General features: G+C 41.8%; 1 protein-coding gene across 4 annotated transcripts in view; it reads right to left on the bottom strand.

Annotated features, from left to right (window-relative positions):
• Positions 1-13,350, bottom strand: part of sytl5 (synaptotagmin-like 5) — a 36,358-nt gene extending 23,008 nt beyond the window's left edge. For 3 of the 4 annotated variants that reach the window (XM_084083996.1, XM_084083999.1, XM_084083998.1), the window contains exon 1: positions 13,259-13,350. The gene's annotated coding sequence lies outside the window, so the exon portion shown is untranslated. Of the gene's footprint in view, positions 1-13,102; positions 13,223-13,258 lie in introns of those variants that run through there. The other variant, XM_084083997.1, reaches the window with a different exon arrangement.
• Between the last annotated feature and the right edge of the window lie 14 nt (positions 13,351-13,364).

Raw genomic sequence — 13,364 nt, 5'->3', positions numbered from 1 at the left:
CTAATACTTGGTCAACAATATCAGTAATATCAGTGGGTCTGATGCTTGTCTTAGGCATACTAACACTGTCATATCGTGAGCACGGTCGTTTCATCTCGATGCTTCAGATTTGTGCTGCAGCAGGCGTGCCTGGCGTGGAGTCCTGGGACGACCCTCCCTGGGTACACACAACACGCATTCCCACTGCCATTCGCTGTTCCCTGAGTAAACACTACGCTGAGGAAACGTTCAAACCTCAGCCTCTAACCAGAGGCAAAGCACTTACAAACGCCTACCTAGCACCATGCATTCCCGTTTTCACAACTGATAGATCAACAAGTATATTTGTCATTTTCATAAAATGATGTGCTGTGGGGTTATGGCCAACAGTGTCTGTATGGGGAACGTGAGTAGAAGAGTTATGTAAAAGTTAGGTGTCTTTCTGTGGATGTCCATGGGCTCTTAAAAGCGGTAAATGTGTAGTTTCTGTGTTGCATTATGTGATTTATTCTGTCTCTGTTCAGTTCGGTTGAGAGGTACTCTGGCTCAAACACAATGACGGGAACATCAATCTGCCAGTTAAGCACCACGGGTGTATTCGAGGAAGGGGCCAAGATCCAGCCGGCAGCAGCCATGTTATGAGGCAGCCGTTTATACGGTTGTTTAAAAGGTGATGTTTGTGAGAAGAAAACACAGCAGAACAGGGTGGTAAGGGTCCATTTGGGTTCATTTTTACAGAGTTAAATGAACACATCGAGGTCATTTCTTCAGTACCACATGGAAAGGAAAGAAAAACATACTGCATATAAATATTTACCACGATAATGTCCCTTTTTATATCAAAGGGGCTTGTCCATGGGGAAATAACCGTTCCATTTTCCTATTTTTTGTGCTCAGCATCAATCTGCCCTCATTGAAGCCTTCGGGCACAGCGGTAAACTCTGCAGGTGAGTGTGTGTGTGTGTGTGTGTGTGTGTGTGTGTGTGTGTGTGTGTGTGTGTGTGTGTGTGCGCGCGCGCGCGTGCGTGCGTGCGTGCGTGATCTGTCGGTAACCTATATATATATCGGTAACCTATATGAGACAGAAAAGTGAGATGGAGAGAGATGAAGACATACTAAGTATACATTTTATATAATTAAGTTGGAGAGAAGGAGTCAATCTCTACATGTGAACTTGTGTTTTAGTGAAATGTGGGTCAGGCTTCGTCCATTTCCAACTGAAAATTCAATTCATCAGCTCCTCAACAACTAATATGGTTGCTACTTTATCCTCATTAGTTCAGCTAAGATCAGCACAGATCTCTGACAGTCTGACTTTAAAGTTCTTCTCTCACCTTCTTGTCAGCAGTTTCATCTTCTCCTGATAGATCCTGATATTGTACAAGATAATTTCCCCACAGGCTACTACTGTATACATTTTATGCTGTATTGCATAATGTCTATCTAGATTTTATCACCCAATGCTCTGGCTGTGAAAAGTATCCACGCTGATGGAGCTTTTATGGTCTAATTCATTAATAAATGATACTGCCTTCTCCACTTAATGTAAAGTCTCTGGCTCCTCTATTAAACATTACCTGCCCTTACTGCCTTCACTGAAATTCAGTGGTATTCTGCAGAATACCACTGAATTTATTAATGAATTAGACCATAAAAGCTCCATCATCTTGGATACTTTTCACACCATGTCTTGTTCTTGGCATAGCACACTGGGCTTTCTTCCCAGGAGGGAATTTAAAGGCTGTTGCTGCCTCCTGAATGATTAATGTCACACAAACACCAATAGAAATTGATGCTGAATGTCAGAGTGCATTTCGCTCCAGTCTCTGGAGACCACTAAACGACAAGAGACATCTACTCAACCAGTACTGGTCAGACTTAATTTGGCCAGCCAACACAAGAATAGACTATAGGAGCTATGGCAGCAAAAGACATAATGTAGCTAACAAAAGACAAATTATTCATTGATCTGTAATCAACAACGGTAGATTTAACACCTTATGATTTTCAACTGTACCGCACTGTGTATATAATTGCTATAGACAGAAACATATGGGTGATTTTCCTTTCTTAGGCAAGTTCCCTTTAAACCTAGCCAACCCTAGCATCCTCCAGGGGGAAAAAAGATGGTCTATTTCTTCAGGTTAAAGCTTATAGGTAACGGGACAAATTTAAAGCCAAACATATTCTTCACTATCACTCAAAGGACAGGCTGTGTGTCCACCAAAGCCAAGCGTTTCCTCAGTCCCAGCTGATAACGCTTCCAAACCCCAGAGTTGAAAATATTTAAACTCTAGGCCAGCAGATAAAAACTCCACACATGAATGCGCAACGCACAATAGATGCTCAGAGCCTCATCACGCTGCTGGTGTTTCCAGCATAGCGTAAATAAATGGCGCACCCATTGAAAACAATACAAAACATACGCTGCGCTCAGGAAAAAAATCTTTGGCGGACACACAGCCTTAATCTTTTATTCAGGATATAAAGCTATAGGCATCATGAGCCGAGACAAATATGGCAATGGGTCATACAGTATGGTTGAATAGACCTGTATAGCTTTCCTCTGTTTGAACAAGCTGACATGCAGCTTACGTAAAACCTGGTGGGCTAAACCTATTTGTGGCCAGTGACTTTGACTTTGACTGTGTCAACAGAAATGTGAGCGATATTAATGAGAAAGTAAGCAGGTTTGCTTTAGCAATAGCTTGCTAATACCAACGGCTAATGTATTTCATAACAGTAGTGCACATACATAGGTGGATGCACAAAGGAGTGTGTGGTTATGTTAAACATTTCTGTCTTTCCATGTTAGCTGCACGTGCATATTAAAAATGTTTATATGTAATACAACTATGACAAAAACAGATTTGGATTTAAAGGCCTTCAAGCAGGTAGAGCCTCAAAAGTGGTTTTAACTTCATCCTTTTGTATTTACATTTTGTTCAAGGAAAATCACCAAATGCAATTTATTCCATTATTTCAGCAAATGTAATCCACTTCCTGGGGCAGGATGTGTCTCTCTGTATCAAGGTGAAATCGATAGGCAACCATCATCTTTACAGGCAGCCAGAGATCAGACGGAGATTGCAAAGGTTTCTGGGAATGGGTTTGGGCATGGAAGAGAAACACTACGTTCAATGATATGTGACATGTTTGTCCAAGTGGAAACTATCCCTGACCCTGGCTTCTCTCTCTCTCTCTCACACACACACACACACACACACACACACACACACACACACACACACACACACACACACACACACACACACACACACACACACACACACACACACACACACACACACACACACACACACACACACACACACACACACACACACACACACACACACACACACACACACACACACACACAGCCTCCAGGCAGGTCACACAGGAAAGCTAACCAACAACACTAATGACCCACTCTTGTCTATCTCAAGAGCTGTCGGTCACATGTTACTGCCAATCATCCTGCAGATGTACCCCACCACTGCTTCAAGGTTTGCGTGTCAATAACAGGAAAAACTGTCGATCGTACTTTGTTAGTCTGAATTCAATTTGAAAAGTTAATTACACTACTTTGAGAATGCAGGGCTAATGGAGGAACTTTAGTTATAATGTGATATAAAGTGGTCCATCCCCGCTCCCGAGGGCTATGAATCTATTGGCCAAAAAAGAGAAAAGAACTAGAAAAATGTGCCAGGTAGTAGAAGTCAATCTTCGCCAATCAGGATGAAATTTGAAAAACATATTATGAAGATGATGTGTACCGATTTGCGTGATGTTTGGACAAAATCTGTAGGAGTAATAGCAATTATTTTTTTGTTAAAATCGACCTCCTGGTGGCGCTATAACAGGCCAATGTGAAGTTGCACGGCAATCGGACGCTGTGTTCATGATTGGAGGCATTTTGTTCAAAGCAGACGATTCCTGCAAACTTTAGATGCCAATCTTAGCCATTCAGGATAGAATATGAAAAATCGGACAGATCCGTCTTGATCACATGACTATAGCGATAAATTGTACTAATTTGTGTTGACGAACTCTGTAGGGGTAGAGGTAAAATCCCTACCCCTGTGAAAATGTTATGGTGGCATTTCATCCTTGGCCTAGTGGGAATGTGCGTACAAAGTTTCTCTGCCACGTTCATGATTTGAGGCATTTTGTTCAAAAGGGACCACTCTTGCAAATTTTGGAAGCCGATATTAGCGAATCAGGACATATGACAAATCTGACAGATTGGTCTTGATCACATGACTATAAGATAATGTGTACCGATTCGCGTGATGAGTCCAACGGTGTCAGAGATTAGCTGTCCACAGACGGACGGATGGACGGACGGGCAGACGGACGGACAGGGGGCAACCAGGGGGCAAAACATAACAAAAAGATGTTATCACATTTTACCATATGTTTGTATGGATTATGGAGTGGTCAATGATCTCAATCTTACGGATTTAATATCAGCTGGCATTATGTGATCTCATTTACAACACCCTGTTTCTCCAGGGTGATACCTGGCCCCCTTCCTGTTTATTGTGGCGATGGACCATGTCCTGAGGCACAAAATCAGTGACAGGGAGGAGATACTGGGTTTCATGCTGGTCCCGAAGATGATCACCAACCTCGACTATGCAGATGACTTTGCCATAGTCTCGGACACAGTAGTAGAAATGGAGTGCAGGAAGATCTGCCTCAAGCCTAATGAAAACTCAAGTAATGCCACTCAACATGGAGGACAGAACCATTGCTACTGCCATCGGGAAGGTGCTCGAAGTAGTCAAGGACTTCAAATATCTTGGTGCCTGGACTGCCTCGACGGAACAGGATCTGAAGGTCCTGAGGGCACTTGCCTGGAATGCCTTGTACGGCATGAGGAGAGTGTGGAAATCTGTGATGGGAGATGACCTCAAGTGGCGGCTGTTTGTGGCTTTTGTGTCTTAAGCTGCTGTGCTGCCTTTGGTGATTGAATTTCCCTTGCGGGATCAATAAAGGACTTATCTTATCTTACACAAGAATGCTAAACGCACTTTTTAAAAATAGATATTTTTGGGGCTCTTCTGCTTTTATTGACAGTATACAGTAGAGAGAGACAGGAAACAGGGAGAGAGACATGAGGAGTGACACGTAACAAAGGCCATCGGGCTCGGGAATTGAACCTGCGAGTCGCTGTCAGGCTGCATTAGAGCCTATATGTGGTATGCACCTCAACCACTAGGCCAGCAGTGCCCCGCTGCGAAAGGCACTTGATGTCACATGTGAGGACCACATCAGAAACGTGGACCTCTATTGGGGCCTTCCACAGGGCACAGATAAGGAGGTCAGGGAGAGAAGGATGAGGCTGGCTGGGCACTGTGTCAGGCACCCGGAACTGATGGTAAGCGAACTGACAATGTGGGAGCCAACCCAAGGAACAGCTAGGAGGGGAAGGAGGCGCACCACCTACAGATACGTCGACACACTGTGGCGTGACATTGGAGCTAGCAACGCTGCAGAGCTCTGGACCCTGATGCTGGATAGGAGGGAGTGGAGGGTGGAGATCCAGGAGACCCTTGGATCATATAGTTTCTCCAGGGGAAGTAGCAATATGCCCCATGTTAGATACAGCACATCATTTGGAAGTGCATGTAGAGGAGAGATGGAGAAAAAAGATCAAGATGTGGCTAAAACAGCTATAAGTTCGGAAATCAATAGGCAAATGTAATACACTGCGATTACACCTTGAGGATTCTTGGTTGAGCATCCCCTTAGCATGATTGTCTTTCCTTATTAGCTTCAAACTGTCCATGACCTGATCAGATTTACACCTTTGCTGTAATGAGTCCTACAAAAGGCACACAAATGCAACATCCAAGCCTTTTAACCACAGAGCATACATGTCACAGGCACAATAACATTAGCATCCCCAGCGGAGCCATCATTAGTAATACCCCAACATGCCTGCAGCAATTCTCTGCTTCCTGCAGAAATCAATGGTGCAGAAAATAGGAAAAACAAACGATCCGAGCCAGTCCCTTGCAACCCTTATCTAGGACTTCACCTGTCCTCTTTTCCTCACGATGCACTCCTGTTTCTCCTCTTCACTTTCTCAGATCTCTCTTGCTTCTCTTATTCTATTGCAATAAATATCCATTTTTTTTACAACAACAAAAAAGGGAACATAAATTACCCAAAAAAATCTGGAAACGGTACAGAAATTTAAACAAAAAAAAGAAAAATAGCCGATCTACAAGCTCACGTGAAAAAATTGGGAACCTGATATTGTCCTGATCTGCAACACACCTGCTCTGGAGGGATCGAAGCAACTGTTATCGCTATATACTGTATGCTCGCTAATACAGTCTTGCTAAATTAGCAAGGACAAGGTGGGCTCAACAAGCCAACACTATGGATTCTACTGTGTGTTATTTGCAATTTCACGGCCACAGAGAAAACTTTGCCCTTCAATCAAACTAACACCAAGGGAGCTTTCGAAGGATACAGATGGAGAGAAAGAGGCAAACTGGATACATTGTGCGTGCGTTCGTGCGTGCAATGGATGGAGAAGTTCGGTTAGTTGAATAGGACAAAGAGAAAGTGGGTTGAATGAGTGAAATACATCGTCTTTATCAGTGAATATCAACCCTTTTAATTTTAAGGATCCCCAGTTTGATATGCATTTGAACACAGACCCCCATTTGATACAATGAAGAATTCTCCTTCTTATCTTAAACCTGACACCTGCAAGGGTGGATTTGGTACCCAACAATTAATCATATAGCTGGGGTTCCCCTGGAGCCCCCCCAAGGACCCATGGGGTCCCCTGACCCCACATTGAGAACCACTGCTCCACATATTATTTGGAATGATGTTGGGAGTAACGCTCAGTTAAAAAATAAAAATAAAAAATAAAGACTCTTGAGTTCTGCTTTAGGCAAATGAGGTAAACCAAAGGGAAATACAATTATTGCAATGGCTGTATATAATAGTTACAGACTACAGTGTTAATTTCCCTGCTTGCTTTGGAGCGCATGACCGTTAAAAAGATTGCTAAATCTATTAAAAACACATGTGTAACAAATGCAAACAAAAGCATGTCATATCAGATAAGTGTACTGTGCACGCTACAAGTGCTTCTCATGTACAAATTCAATGCGGTCTAAAAATAGTCTTTTTTGCATTTATAGTAGCAGGCTTTGCATGTTATTGTTTTAATAGCAGCAGCCTTGAAGATGATGGGAGTGTTAAAAAAATCTGAAGCTGTTCAAATTAAACATGACACGGATGAACAAATAGTTGAAATGGAAATCATACTGGTACTGACAAAGTAATAAAATAGCAATTATATGTCATCCTTCCTATTTTAAGTAATTGAACAACCACGTAGATTAATTGAAATCCCAATCCCCAATGCGTCACAAATGGGAGTGTGACATACTTGTTACTTAATACAATACCACTACCATTTCTCATGACATGATATATTTTTGCTCAGTCATGAAGGCTTGATTGTGCAGCTGAGGGATTTCTCCACTGTGCTGTGTCAAATTTACTTAAATCTTCAGCAAACAGACATCAAACCGAAATCACCCTCTGCCCTCAGAGTCTGAGGCTCAGACAATCCTTCTTTTCTACCTCCTTCCCTCTCACTGCTCCACTAGCCCATCGGCAATGTTCCCAATCATCCTCCAATAACCACAGTGTGTGTGGTTGTTAATCTTGTTAATTATGGACATAATGAGTGTCTCAGCTTGCTAGATGACAGAGACATAGTAATACAGCACACTAAAGACTACGGCATGCTAATATCTAGAAAGGTACGCTCAGTAGACCACAAATCTCCACCAGGATGCATGCACTACCTCCCTCCAGTTTTGACTGTGTGGGGCATGTGAGGACAATTTTGGGAATGTATGCATTATGAAAAAGGCACAGGGCAATGAGGGGAAGGGTGACTGAGAAATAATGAGACTGTAAATGACACCAATACAATAGAGACAGAAATTAAAGGGGTGCACATACATTTCATAATATAAAAAATAAATAAACATATTTTGTATTTTGAGTACGGTCTAGACCTGCTCTATATATATGAAGTGCCTTTAGATAAATTCTGTTGTGATTTGGTGGTATATAGAACAAAATTGACTTGACTTTCAGGGGGGTGGGGGGCCATGTTCGGGAGTGGGGTGCACCCCAATACAAAAACCGGAGAAACACACACAATCCCCAAATGAATGAATGAGGAAATTGTAATAATAATACATCCAATTTATATATTTATACAGTGCTTTTCTCTGTTCTCAAAGTCGCTTTACAAAAACAGAACAAATAAAAACAACTGTATTAAGAGAATAAAGCTAAAAACTAAGAAAACAAAAACATAAATATTAAAATAGGTTTTTTAATGTTAAGATGTGTTTTTATATATTAAAATTAGGTTTTTTAATATTAAAATTCGTTTTTTTAATATTAAAATAAGGTTTTTTAACATTAAAATTAGGTTTTTTAATATTAAAATATATATATGTTTAAGGATTGTAAATGATAGGCAAAGAATAAGCATTGTGCTTCAGCCTATTCCTTTTTTCAGTCATTATATTTGGATTTTGTGTGTGAACTGACTTTGGATATGTACATTTGTGAATTTTCTTTTTGTAAGTCGACACAAGTGTGTTTTGATTTGTTGTAAACAAAGACCGAAAATAAACCATTCATTCATTCATTCAAAAGGCTGGATTAGAATTAGGTGGGGAATGCGAGTCTGAAGATGTGGGTTTTGAGGGAGGTTTACCGTACACCTATTATAATGAAATATGTGATGCTGGGTGCGGAAACACTGCTTTATGATCTGATTTTTAGACCTAGTGAACCCTACTCTCTGTTTCAGAGGGCCAGATTTAAACAAGCTGCTGTATAGAAGTGCGGTATCTCATATGACACAGACACAACATGCTTTTGTAATCATTCTCTCTGATATATAGCACTCCTCTGCACCACGGATGTGCAGAGGACCTCAAAATGTCTTCAGACAGAATTGTCAACTCGTTACACTTAATTTCCATCTTCAGTCTGAATTGCCTCCACTGTGACAGATTTCCGCGGGGGGATTCAATTTTCCGTAACCAATCACTACAGACTAATGTATCCACCCAAAAGTAATTTGAAGTCGACACTGATACGTAGCCATGCCAATGGAAAAATATCTCCCCTTTGAATAAAAGCCTTCAAAGCAGAATGTTGTTTGGATTTCAAAGTAAAGTAATGAGTGCTGCAAATTGGTAATCACTTTATCAACTGAGAAATGCTGTTTCATGTCATGATGCCAGACCAGAATCTGTCAACTCGATGGAGTAGGTGGATTCACAGGTTTGGACCTAGGCAACTATACAGTATTTTGAGATGTTGGATCCTCAGGTGGTTTATTAAGTTTGGTATTAAATGATTGTGTCTTGCTCCCTCCTCGCATGACTGAAGCTGAGCAGTCATTGCAAATTAAGTTTCCACTTTCAGAGACTTAGAAATAATTCAACACACTGACTGCAGACATTGTTTGTTCCCTGTGTAGATAGGTTAACGCAAGCCATTTCTCCACCAACGCATCAATGTGGTTGGCACATAATTAATGCATGCTCATCATATCAGGAAACGTTTTGATATTTGTCCAATATCGATATGATGACCGATATATCGTGCTTCGCTATTATGAGACTGAAATTAATTAGACTTGTTTTAGGTCATATCAAAACCATTGACAGAAGCCAAAACAAATCTGGCGAGCACTTTGCTGAAAGACCACCTGGGAACATAAGAATGACAGCAAAACACCCATCATTGTGACAAAACGGCAACTAACGAAAAGGACTTCTGAGTACCATTGATCTTGTAGAAAATACTGCATTACTTCCCCCATAAATATAGATAGAAAAGTCTTTGTTCCTCAGCCAAGTGTGTGATGATCGCTGTGGGTGCACTGTGTTCATCTCAGTTCAGCGCTTAAAGACAACGAGCTGAGAGGGCTTGAGATGCGGGCTGGATCTTATTAACCTAGTTTCAGGTCGGCTGCTCACCCTCCATTTGCTTAGAAAATCTGAATATTTCATAGGACTTTCTGCTGCATGTCTGGTACAGTTTACTTGCATGTTCTTTTCTCAAAGCGGCAAGGCAGGCCTAATAGAAAGACGCGAGCTCTGTATGTGCACAGTATGTGTGAGACAAAGAAAGAGTATGTAAGAGAGCAAGAGTGAAACACAACATCAGAGATTTGTTTAGTAAGCTGATCCAGTTCAGAACAGAATAGGACCTGTCATTTTACATAGAGTTCATGACATGTACTATAATGATGATGATGATGATGATGATGATGATGATGATGATGATGATGATCAATCGAATTTGACTGAGAGTGTAAAAAATAACCATTTACACTCTCAGGGTTAAAAACACTCCAGATGTACTATGTACAATGTCTTGTATGGCACAAGTGTCTGAGCCACCACAATTATGTGATTATGCGTATGCGATTCGAGACCTTAAGTTAATTACTAGGGAGAGGTCTATATCCTGTCTGTCTCGCTACTCGTCAACTTGACGATTTGACGAGGAGCGAGTTGACACTACTCCCCCCATCTCCATACCACTTCACCCTCCTACTCTATCCTTTCTCCCTCCTGTTCCATCAGTGATACTAAGTGGAGGAAAGTGGCTGAGAAGGAAGGCAATGGAAGTTAGGAGTGATCACAGAGGGAGGTGTCCTCACACTTTAGAGGTCAGAGGAGAGCAGCAGTGAGACATTGCTCTCCTGACCGGCAATCTATTATCCCCTCAAGATTTCTTTTCCTTGCCACCGTGCCCAAATTACATTTCAAGTCTTGGGATTTTTTTTCTCTTATTTTTATATATCTGCAGCCGCCATGTGGGGATGATGGGGTTCCACTGATTGCCTGGCTCTGGCTGGGATTGAATGGGGATGCCACATGTCTCTGGAGCCAACATGAAGCTACAGAGTGCATACCAAATGGCACTGCATGCACTTCTGTGTTAGAGCACCACTGATCAAACCAGACGAGTGAGGCATCGCCACATCAGTGAGTGGGAGGCAGGGAAGCCCAGCATCACATGATAGTGTATTCCACACAGTCACCATTTCAACACAGCAACACAATAGAAACAGCATCAGAGCAATGCAACACACCTTATCAGGGGAGTTCACCTGCACAACCTTTGCTCTAATAATGCAGAGGTTTCTGTACAGCTAATTATATTTTACAAATGTATGTAAGCGACAAGCTGTGCCATTTTGTTCTGCTGCTATAGCCCTTATCGCTGGAACCCTTGTCATCTTACACCACAAAATATATTGTATATTCACTATATTGTGATACAGTGGAATGTAAACAGGATTTGTGTGGCCAACTGGGCGACTGCGTGCACAGCCTCATTACATCAGTCTGGCACCATCAGCGCATCAGCGATGCTCCATGGTTATCATGATGCATGCATGCACGAATGCATGCAAGTGGACGCACATGCTCACACACACACACACACACACACACACACACACACACACACACACACACACACACACACACACACACACACACACACACACACACACACACACACACACACACACACACACTTCCCATCCAATTCACTCCTACAGGGTTTTGGAGAGACTGACCTCTAATTCGCTGTGACTGCAGTCCCCAGGGCTTCTCTCTGCTGTGATAAATGGGCTCTCTGCTTGGCTGTATTGCAGATAATTCAGGGAATCCCCAGTTTCTCTTCCCCCTTTTCCTGCTCCTTTATTTCCCTTGTACCGGTGTATTAACTACGGTATATAATGGTTTAGTTATAGTTAGAACTACATACTTTGTGATCATAATCAAATTATTCTGTTTTTCTAAGGCCAATCAGGGAAATTCAGTTGTGGCAAATGTATATGATGCTTTGAAATAATAAAATAAATATGAAGTAGGGGAGTCTGTGCCTAAAACCAATATGTCCCATGCTTGCCTGCAATTCTTGACATTAAGAGACAGTTGCCTGTGCCAATCGGTGAATACTACCTGCTTTGGTAGGAAGCAAACCGGCATCGAACAACATTGCAAAGAAATCAAAGTGGCTAATGAAATTCTGGATACGTCAGCCACAGGTTTCCCATAAATGGTTTCATGCCCATGCCCTGCCTGCCACCTCACACACCCCACAGCAACAGAACTAATCCAAAAATGCTCTCGCATGAGATGAAGGACAATGCATTGACCAGAGGAATAAACTGTCCAATGAGCACACAAGCATACTCTTCTGGCACCAATGTTACAGGTTCATTCATGCTTCCTTGGACCACATATATCTCTAAAGAATGAATCTCTTCAAGTCAACCCACAAATCATAGCCACCATGACAGACAGATGAAATAGTCAAAATATATTTTTAACTTAATGAAGAATTTAATTTATCAGCCATCTTCAGTTCTTTCTCACTTATATCAGATAACCACTATGACTGGACCTACTGCAATCACACAGCAATAACCAATGATCAACTGATCTATGGTGGCCTGAGACTGAAACAAGCTGATAAGCTCATGACAGGCTGACTCATTGTCATTAGACAGCTGTCCTTGGTCAAACAGTAAGTTATTAAAGTTCTACGGCAGTGAGTTATATGTTTCACAGTCACTGCCCTTTGTAAATGGCGTGAGCTTAATGCCATAGTTGAGTCATGTTAATGACTAATGAATAATCAAGATCCCTCTATTTTGTGTCCGACTTATATTAGGCTAAACACGTAGAATTTGTTCAGGTATGAAAGGGTCTTTCTCTCCGCCCGGAACTCGGTCTGATGTCTGATGGGAAATGAGTCTATTATAACTTAATTAATGCATCAGCGAGTTTCAATTATGTTTATTTTTTTACTTGAAGAGTTGACAGTAGCCTACTAGGTTAGACAACCGTCAAACTATAGCGTATGGCATGCTACACCTAATTGTATATTTGCTGCATTGCACCTGCAGACGCGCCTAACTTTGGATATAGAAAGTGGGCTAATTTCCCCCCGCAATCGTGTGGTTATTATATCTTGACCAGTGACGTGATGCAAAAGAAAAATGATCAAATTGGCTTACCGTATAAAGCGCAAAACAGTCTCTCATTCAAGAACAGATCGTTATTATTCCTGGTGATGATCAGCAGCGCTGTCAAACATGTGCCTAACATTAAACGTTTAAACGACCGGTCAAAGTAACGCTACTAGTGACAACAACAAAGAACACTGGTCTCACCTGGTGACTCCAGCCACTGGTAAAAGGTGAATGAAGATCATAGCAGGTAGTAACAGTAGTGGCGGATGTCGGTGCGTCTCGGCGCCTCGCCGTCTGTCTGACAGAA

The sequence above is a fragment of the Gymnoscopelus microlampas genome, assembly GCF_963454915.1.
Source record: "Gymnoscopelus microlampas genome assembly, chromosome: 17".
Taxonomy (NCBI): Eukaryota; Metazoa; Chordata; class Actinopteri; order Myctophiformes; family Myctophidae; genus Gymnoscopelus; species Gymnoscopelus microlampas.
Note: the sequence above shows the minus strand (reverse complement) of the source record. Positions and strands in the feature narration are given on the sequence as shown.